At 43.6% G+C, this 9,636-nt stretch overlaps 1 non-coding gene across 1 annotated transcript; it reads left to right on the forward strand.

Moving 5' to 3' along the window:
* The first annotated feature begins 2,597 nt into the window (after positions 1 to 2,597).
* Positions 2,598 to 2,732, forward strand: LOC120096378 (small nucleolar RNA SNORA70). Its single transcript, XR_005492811.1, has one exon. It is a non-coding gene; the product is annotated as a small nucleolar RNA SNORA70 (small nucleolar RNA).
* The last annotated feature ends 6,904 nt before the right edge of the window (positions 2,733 to 9,636 follow it).

The following is a 9,636-nucleotide window of genomic DNA, read 5'->3' on the forward strand; positions in this document are numbered from 1 at the left end:
TGAGGTACTGGATCCCCCGGAACTGGAGTTTTATAGGCAGTTGTGAGCTGCCAGACCTAGGTGCTGGGAACCAATCTCGGGTCCTCTGTAGAGAGAATCTCTTATAAGCATCACCTGTCAATGAAAAAGCCAATGGCCAATGAGCTGAGGCAGGAAATAGGAGGTGGGACACTGGCAGGAAGAGAGAGGATTCTGGGAAATAGAGAATAAAAGGAGACCCAGGGAGAGATGCTGGAACACATTCAAGAGAGACGCTAGGGGAGTCGTTGAGGAAGACGGGAAGGAAGAAGCAGGCCAGGATTGAAGGAGAAGTAACTAACCATGTGGAAGGCATAGACTAGTTAGAATGGGTTAAATAAGTTACAAGCTGGTCAGGGAATGAGCCAAAGCTTAGGGCTTAGGCATTTAATACTAAAATATTAATCTCAGAGTCATCATTCTAGGAGCAGGGATTGGGAAAGAGGAAAAAACCAAATTCATCTTCGTCGTCTTCTTCCTTCTTCTTCTTCTTCTTCTTCTTCTTCTTCTTCTTCTTCTTCTTCTTCTTCTTCTTCTTCTTCTTCTTCTTCTCCCTCTCCCTCTCCCTCTCCCTCTCCCTCTCCCTCTCCCTCTCCCTCTCCCTCTCCCTCTCCCTCTCCCTCTCCCTCTCCCTCTCCTCCTTCTCCTCTTCCTCCCCTATTCCCCTCCTCCTTCTTCTGCTTCTTTTCCTCTGCAAGAGCCATTTGTGCTTTTAACCACTCACATGACTTTCTAACCCATCTCTACCATTTTTCTTTTTTTAAAAGTGGGGTTGAATGTGTGGCTGGCTGGAACTCGGAACTCGGTCTGCAGTAGAGGATGATCTTCCGATCTTCCTGTCTCCATCTCATCATTTGTAATTACAGCAGTGTAATAGCATGCCCGGGTTATGTGGAGTTAGACTTGCACACTAGGCAAGTACTTCATTACCTGATCTACACCCCCATCCCTATTTCTGTTTTTCTGTTATATTGCAGCCAGATATGCATGGGGATATGGAATAATCACATTGCTTTTGGCTTTTCAATACTGACAGGAATGTATTAGTCTCTTTTCCTCTGTTTCTCATCTCCTTTTGTAACTCAGGCTGGCCTTAAACACCTGATCCTCCTGCTTCAGCTTCCTGAGTGCTGGAATTGAAATTACAACTACGTGCTACCAGATCTGTCTCTTCCATGACTAGGTTTCACTTTTCGTGCATATTTGTGTAGATATGCGCACATCACAATGAATGTATGGAGCTCAAAAGACAACTTGTGTAAATAGTTTTGTCCTTTTACAATGTGGATTCTGGGGAACGAACTTAGATCCCCACCACCGGACTAGGCAGCAAGCCCCATTAACTGCTGAGCCCTCTTGTCTCTCCAGCTCTGGTTCTGCCTGTTTGCTTTTTGTAAGTCAGCTGTAACTCCAGTGTCATTTAACACTGCAGGGTTTACTGTGGCACATGAGATAGTCATAGTAACATTACATTCTAAATTCCCTAGAACAGAATCTAAAGTTTGAGTTTCCCTAACTCTGCAGATTCGTGACCTAGCTGGAAAATTACATTTCTCAGACATTCTCTAATGCTCCGAGGTATTGCAATAAATGGATACGAAAATTCAGAGCACGCCCCATCCTGGCACTTCTTATTAGGCATGTAACATTCCTGAATGAAAGTAATATCACAGAGTAATTTGGTTATTAAGGCAGTAATAGCATATCTTGTCCTGGTTATAAAGTTACCTTTTGCGAACAGTCTGCTCCCACCATTTTAATAGCCGTATCAAGAAAGGTGCATAATGAATTTTCTCTGAAGAAATTGGCCTGCTCTGCATTTGTTCTTCTATCTGATTTTACCATTATGCTGAAGGGTTGACAGCAAAGTCTTATCCTTGGGGCTCATGAGCCCAAAGATTTCACATAAATATTTGATGAACCGAGTCTTCTCAAGTCACTTCCAGAAGGACATATTCTAAGTGTCATACCATAGGTAGTTGGATTACAGTTGATTAAATAAAATTTCCCCTTAGGGTCCGGAGGGGTAACTCAGTAGTAGAGAGCTTGTCTAGCATGTATAGGCCTTGACTTCAATTCTCAGCACTTCAGAGACATTTTTCTTTGTACAATTTTTTTAAAAAAAATTAGCAACTAATATATATTATTGTTTTCTTTCTTTTTTTACTTCTTTCTTTTTTCTTTCCTTCTTTTTTCCTCTCTCTCTCTCCTTCCTTTTCCTTCCTCTCCTTCTTCTTCATTGGTTTTTCAAGACAGGGTTTCTCTGTGTAGCCCTGGCTAGCTTGGAACTCACTCTGTAGACCAGGTTGGCCTCAAACTCAGAGATCCCCCTGCCTCTGCCTCCCTCCCGAGTGCTGGACATTGTTGTGTATTTTGCAAGCATTATCACATGAAGATGAATGGATTCAGCTTCTGACTCTTTCAATCTAGTAGGTCACAGACTTTCAGCATATTTGTTTTGATCCCATGGGGACATGCAATTTTTTTTTTATCTTGGTCTGGAAATATAGTTTTATCATACCAATGAGAAAGTAACTAATACATATCTCATCTGGAGAGTAAAAGAAATATTTATCCCTCTGTAACCAATTTAAGACGACCAGTTCCTTTCTTCATGGGAACCTGGTGTACGCTGGCTGCAAACAGCAGTTTTCATGATAGAACCATCAGCCTGCTGCCCTTATGAGTTGCCCTACGGGACCTTGGAGACAACTTTCTATTGGATATTCATGTCTCTGATCTCAATGCTGTCCCCAACCCAAGCTCTAGACAATTATGCAGGTTGCCTTTGGGAGGCTCGAAGGCACAGTGGCCAGGGTACATATTGGCCGAGTCATCATGTCCATCTGCACCAAGTTGTCGAATAAGGAACAGGTGACTGAGACCCTGCTTGAAGCCAAATTCAATTTCCTTACTTGGCAGAAGACGCACCACTCAAAGAAGTGAGGCTTCATCAGTTTAATGCAGATGAATTAAAACACATGGTAGCTGTGGAGTGGCTCAAACCTGATATCTGTGGGGTTAAGTATATTTCCAGTCATGGTTCCTCAGGCAAATGGAGGGTCCTGAACTGCTAAGCACTTCCACTGTGCTGTCCTATACTCCAGTGAATCATGTTCAGTAATAATCTCATATCCAGTGTGTCTTCTAAGAGTTGCCTTGGTCATGGTGTCTCTTCACAGCGATAGAAACCCAAACTCTAAGGCCACGTCCACTCCAATGAGTCCCACTTCTTGGTCTTGGATGGGCTTGGCCTTGTTGGAGCAGGTGTGGCCTGTCACTGTGGGCATGGGCTTGAAAACCCTCATACTAGCTGCCCGGAAGCCAGTCTTCTAGCTGAACAAGAGGTGGAACTCTCAGCGCCTCCTACACCATATCTGCCAGGACACTGCCATGCTCCTGCCTTGATGATAATGTAATGAACCTCTGGACCTGTAAGCCAGCCCCAATTAATGTTGTCTTTATAAGACTTGCCTTGGTCATGGCATCTGTTCACAGCAGTAAAACCCTAACTAAGTCACATACCATTACAATCACCTGCTCATGTTATTGGATCTGTTTATTCTAAGACTATGTTGGGGGTACTTATTATTCATCACAGAGCACAAAATCCTCTGCTCGTAGGTCTCCTTATTCTCAGCAACGAGATAAGCTTTTACTCTAATTCCCAGAAACTGGCTTGTTTTTGCCTCATTTTGCAATGATTTGTGTGTCAGGTTGAATTGGCTTCGCGACATGAAATTTCTATAATGGCCTCGATTTCCATTTTGCCTCATTTTGCAACCATAATTTTCTTTGTTCCAACTTCATCATTAACTATTTTTTTATAATCAACTTATTATTTTTTATTTTTAGTTTTGCAATGCTGGCAATTGAACGCAGAGCACATACCAGGTAAATGCTCTGCCACTGAACTGTGTTCTCAACCCACCCGCTTATTTTAAATTTTACTCTATCCTGCATTTATTTCGAATCCCCTGATTTTTCATAAGGTCCTTAAAATTTATTTTGGAAGAAGGGGTAAAGGTAGATAACACAGAGAAAGAGGGGGAGGGAGGGGGAGGGAGAGGAAGAGGGGGAGGGGGAGGGGGAGAGGGGGAAGGGGAAGAGGGAGAGGGAGGGGGAGGGGGAGGGGGAAGAGAGGGAGAGGGAGGGGGAGGGGGAAGAGAGGGAGAGGGAGAGGGAGAGGGAGAGGGAGAGACAGAGACAGAGAGCTTTTTGGGGCTAAGCTCTCTTTATCCCATTCTTTGTCTCCTTTTCTCTCTCTCCTTTCATTTTTAATTTCATGTATATGTGTATGTTTGTGTTTACTTGGTGACATGTATGCATTGCAGTGTATGTGTATACATGTATATGTGGAAGTCAGAGGAAACCCCCAGGTGTTGCTGAAGGACACTGTCAGACTCTTTTGAGGCAGTGTCTCATACTGACCTGAAATTCATGGTCGTAGGTTGGGCTGGATGGCCAGCAAGCCCCAAGGATATGCCCCTCTTTATTGCCCCCAGTGCTGGGATTATGAGTGTGAAGTGCCATGCCTAGCTTTTTTTTTTCTTTCCATCTTTATTAACTTGAGTATTTCTTATTTACATTTCGATTGTTATTCCCCTTCCCAGTTTCCGGGCCAACATCCCCCTCCCCTTCTATATGGGTGTTCCCCTCCCCATCCTCCCCCCATTACCGCCCTCCCCCCAACAATTACGTTCACTGGGGGTTCAGTCTTGGCAGGACCAAGGGCTTCCCCTTCCACTGGTGCTCTTACTAGGCTATTCATTGCTACCTATGAGGTTGGAGCCCAGGGTCAGTCCATGTATAGTCTTTGGGTAGTGGCTTAGTCCCTGGAAGCTCTGGTTGCTTGGCATTGTTGTACATATGGGGTCTCGAGCCCCTTCAAGCTCTTCCAGTCCTTTCTCTGATTCCTTCAATGGGGGTCCTATTCTCAGTTCAGTGGTTTGCTGCTGGCATTTGCCTATGTATTTGCTGTATTCTGCATGCCTAGCTTTTAACACGGGTTCTGGGGATGGAACTCAGCCCCACAGCTTGCACAGTGTCTTGACTAGTTTCATGTCAACTATCAAGTCTACAAGCTAGAGTTACCTGAAAAAGGAGGAAACCTCAGTTGTGAAACTGTCTCTATAAGGTCCAGCTGTAGAGCATTTTCTTAATTAGTGATTGATGGGGGAGGGCCCAGCCCATAGTAGGTGGTGCCATCCCTGGGCTAATGACTTTGAGGCCTATAAGAAAGCAGTCTGAGCAAGCCATGGAGAGCAAGCCAGTAAGCAGCACCCCACCATGGCTTCTGCATCAGCTCCTGCCTCCAGGTTCCAGCCCTGTTTGAGTTCTGTCCTGACTTTTTTCAGTGATGGACTACAATATGGAACTGAAAGCTAAATTGACCATTTGCCCCCCAACTTGCTTTTTTGGTCACAGTGTTTTATAACAGCAATAGAAACCCCAATTAGGATCCACATTAAGCACTTTACCAACTGAGCCATTTCCTGAGCACCATCCTTTCCTTTTTTGGAGCCTTTTAGTTGTTCTTCATCCTGTTCAAAGTCTGGGGAGCCCTCCTTATTCTAACCTCTTTGGATTTCTGTAATAACTCAACAGAATCTTGGGGTTATTGCAAGTTTGGTGCTTTATATATATTGATTAAAGATAACCTAATCTTTTTGATTGGTTCTTTGATTCCATATTTAGCCTCTAAAGAAAATTTGAAAAGGGCAATAATATAAAGACATTTCTTTCCTTCCCCTCAAGGTGGGTAAAATGAGGAGGATGAGAAAGAAATAGTGTGAGGGCCAGAGGAAGGGGTGAAGTGTTGTGGAATGCTGTCTTCTGAGCATGACATGGCTGTGACACTTCTGAATACAAGATGTGACAACCTGTACAAGATTGATCCATCCACAGTCTGTCACGGGTGGATGGTGCAGTGAGGCTCTACCATTTCCTCAGGACCTAGAAGCGGTTAATGGTTGCTAGGAAAGAGTGAGTTTTTTAGTGATGTCGTCACTGGTAAGGTTCCCACATTCCTGTAATTAACTCGAATTAAATTCACACAAGAAACTGAACAAAAGTACAAGGAACAGAAAAGTATCTAAGAACAGGAAGGAGATCAGTGGGTGGAGAAGTGAGACAAGACAAGGTAATAGGGATTAATATGAGGAAAGTTCATTGTAAGCCAACATGATTGCCATGGTGAAACCAACTGTTATAAATAACTGATAGATGTTCTGAATTTATTTATTTATTTATTTATTTATTTTTATTTATTTATTTTTTGCTTTTTTTTGTTATTTTTTGGAGTCAGACTTAGAAGTAGAACCCCCCTCACCCCCCAAGAGCCTACATCTCTGTACAATCTGTTCCTGGTGTTTTTCTTTGAATTTGAAACTTTGGCAGAAAGGTAAGTATGATGGTTTATATATGTTTGGCCCAGGGAGTGGCATGATTAGAGGTGTGGCCTTGTTGGAGTAGGTGTGTCACTGTGGGTGTGGGCTTAAGACTTTCATTCTAGCTGACTGGAAGTGAGTATTCTGCTAGCAGCCTTCAGATGAAGATGTAGAGCTCTCACTTCCTCCTGCTCCATGCCTACCTGGATGCTGCCATGTATCCACCTTGATGATAATGGACTGAACCTTTGAACCTGTAAGTCAGTCCTAATTAAATGTTGTCCTTGTAAGAGTTACCTTGGTCATGGTGTCTGTTCACAGCAGTAAAACCCTAAGACAGTAAGCATGCGCTAAAGCTTTCTCCTTATTTTCCTTAGTGCATTGTTTGTTCAGAGCAATAAGTCCACATTGGTGTTGTAGGAGACATGGAATAACAAGTGCTTTAGTCCTGGAATTCTACCTTGTTAAAGATCTTTCTGACAACATATTAGTCGACATCAACTTCTTTAGAGATATTGAAAAGCTTTTGGATTCTGGGTACTTGTTTGGGTCCCAAGTGTCTTGGCATAGTAATATCTGTCAGTCCAGAAACATCCTTCTTGCCTTTGTAATTAAAACATTTTTTAAACAATAACCAAGTTGAGAGCACTCATCTTGGCATCCACCATGCATCCCTGAATAGATTTGCACTTTCTCCTTGACCTCTAACAAGAATGTCCCTTTATTCAATAGCAGACACTCTGCTGTGGGTCCAGATGCCTTGCTTCATGAAAAAAACCCTTGTTTGTCATTCCCACCACAGATTCGGACCACATAACCCTACCACTCTTCACACAGCATCAGCAGCTACCTCGGTGGCCATGACTAGACAGAAAGAAGCTTTTGTTCATTGTCCACTTCAATGACTTTCTGAGAGCCAGTCACTTGGCTTCATCTTGACACAGATGACTGCCTAGGAGGTGCCATACAAATAGTTTTTGAAAGTGAAAATATTAAGGCTGAATATATGCTCAATATTAAGATCCAAAGAGGTACACGTTGCCCTGCCTTTGGTAAACTCACAATTTTTGAGAGAAAGGATCTATACACAGAGTGCTCATTTCATAGGAGAAGTTTAGACAGTAGGTGTTGGATTTGGATCTTCAATGTTCCCTAATAGGCTATGTGTTGGACGCTTGGTCTCCAGTTGAAGTTAAGACATTTGTTTCACTCCCCACGGGGCAGGTAAAATGGGGATGGTGAGACAGAAATAATGAGAGAGCCAGAGCAAGCAGATGCTGCTGTTGGGAGGATGAAGAACTTTCTGGAGGGGGTGCTCAGTAGAAGGAAATTGAGAGTATGCACTGGAAGGGGAGATCAGGTTCCCGGCCCTTCTGTCCTTGTCTCCTGGCCATTATGACGTGAACAACCCTGTTCTCCCAACCATGTCTTTCCTCCCTGAAATACACCCATTTGCATCCAGATAGAGCAAGCAACTGTGGATGAAACCACAAGTCAAAATTAACCTTTTTCCTCTAGCTTGATTTTTCTCAAGCTGAACAACCTGATGCTAAAACAGTAGGCTCAGTGAACAATTTGTATTACTTACATGTGCTTACACACATGCATATGTGTACAGCACATACACCTGTAATTCTAGCACTGGAAAGGTGGAGACAATAGGATCCAGGGTTCACTAGCTAGTATGCTTAGCTGAATCGGTGAGCTCCAGGTTCAGTGAGATAGTTTGTCTCAAAAGTTAAGGTAGAAAGTGTTTGAGAGAAACATAATGTTGACCTGTTTCCTTCATATGCATACATGCATGTTTCTCTCTCTGTCTCTCTGTCCCTCTGTCTGTCTCTCTCTCTCTCACACACACCTCATACAAACACACACCTCTCATATACACACCTCTCATACACACACATACACACAAACACACACACACACACACCTCATACACACACTTGTGTAAAAAAAGTATTGAGTCAAATGGCTTTAGCATCCACTGCTGCTCGAGTGGCAAGCATGAGCACCAGAGTTCATATCCCTAAACTCCACATAAATCCTTGTTGGGCGATGAGGCATGGAATCCCAGTGCTCAGAAGGCACAGATGGGGGTCCTGGGAACAAGCTGCTAACAAGAAGAGTTGCATTAGTAAGCTCTGGGTTCACCTGGGAGACCTCAGTAAATAAGGCAAAGGCTAATAAAAAGTACTCCTTTCATCAACCTATGCACCCATACACACACACACACACACACACACACACACACACACACACACACACACTCCACATAAGAAAAAAGAAAAGAAAAGGAAAAAACCATCTAAAAGTAAATACTACTTTATGTAATCTTTTATCCACCAAGCATGTAAAACACGTTGATCTTCCACTCTTCTTTCTCTGCATAGTTGGATAGGCTTAAAACACAACGAGGTTAATGGTGTTCACAGGCAGAGGCATGGTAAAGTCAGGGTGAGCCATCCCTTGTTAAGAGACCCCTGGTGCTGAGGCCACCAGCACAGTTTCAGGAGAAGCCCGCAAAGAGGGAAGAGTTTATGATGGATGAGGCCATGAGCTAAGGCCCACGTGCCCAGAATTTACAAGACAGACTACGCCTCATAGTATTCAGATGGTGTCTGAAACAATCGGCTATCTTGGCTTGTTTTCATTCTTTCGAGTCCTGAAAAGCCCCACTTGTTTTAAACAGCTGCAGAATAACTAGATTTTTCGAGCACAATCAGGATTCCTTTGGCACATCATTGTCCTCATCAAATAGCATGTTTCAGTCCAGATGCTCTGGGAAATGCTCGTAAACAGTGCAATTTCTGTTTCTAGGAGCTGATATTTGCAAGGCTAAGCTCCTAGAGAGGGTAGATAAAATGCAGCTTTTTGTAGAAATATAGTGTATTGTCTTTTGGTTAAGAAGTCAGTGTTCTCTGCCTTCAGCCATTTATTTCAAGGATCTTTTCCTGCTCTCACCCTGCTTCCCTCAGAGTCAACCATTCATTTCTCACTTACTTTTTCCTCCCCCCTTTCCCCTTTCCTCTCCTTCTCTTCCCTCTCCTTCCCTTCTCTTCCCTTCTCTTCCTTCTCCTTCCCTTCTCTTCCCTCTCCTTCCCTTCTCTTCCCTCTCCTCCCCTTCCCTCTCCTTCCCTTTCCTCTCCTCCCTTCCCCTTCCTCTTCCCTTCCCTTTCCTTCCCTTTCCTCTCCTCCCCCTCCCCTCCCCTTCCTCTTCCTCTTCCCT

Source organism: Rattus norvegicus, chromosome 13 (genome assembly GCF_036323735.1).
Source record: "Rattus norvegicus strain BN/NHsdMcwi chromosome 13, GRCr8, whole genome shotgun sequence".
Taxonomy (NCBI): domain Eukaryota; kingdom Metazoa; phylum Chordata; class Mammalia; order Rodentia; family Muridae; genus Rattus; species Rattus norvegicus.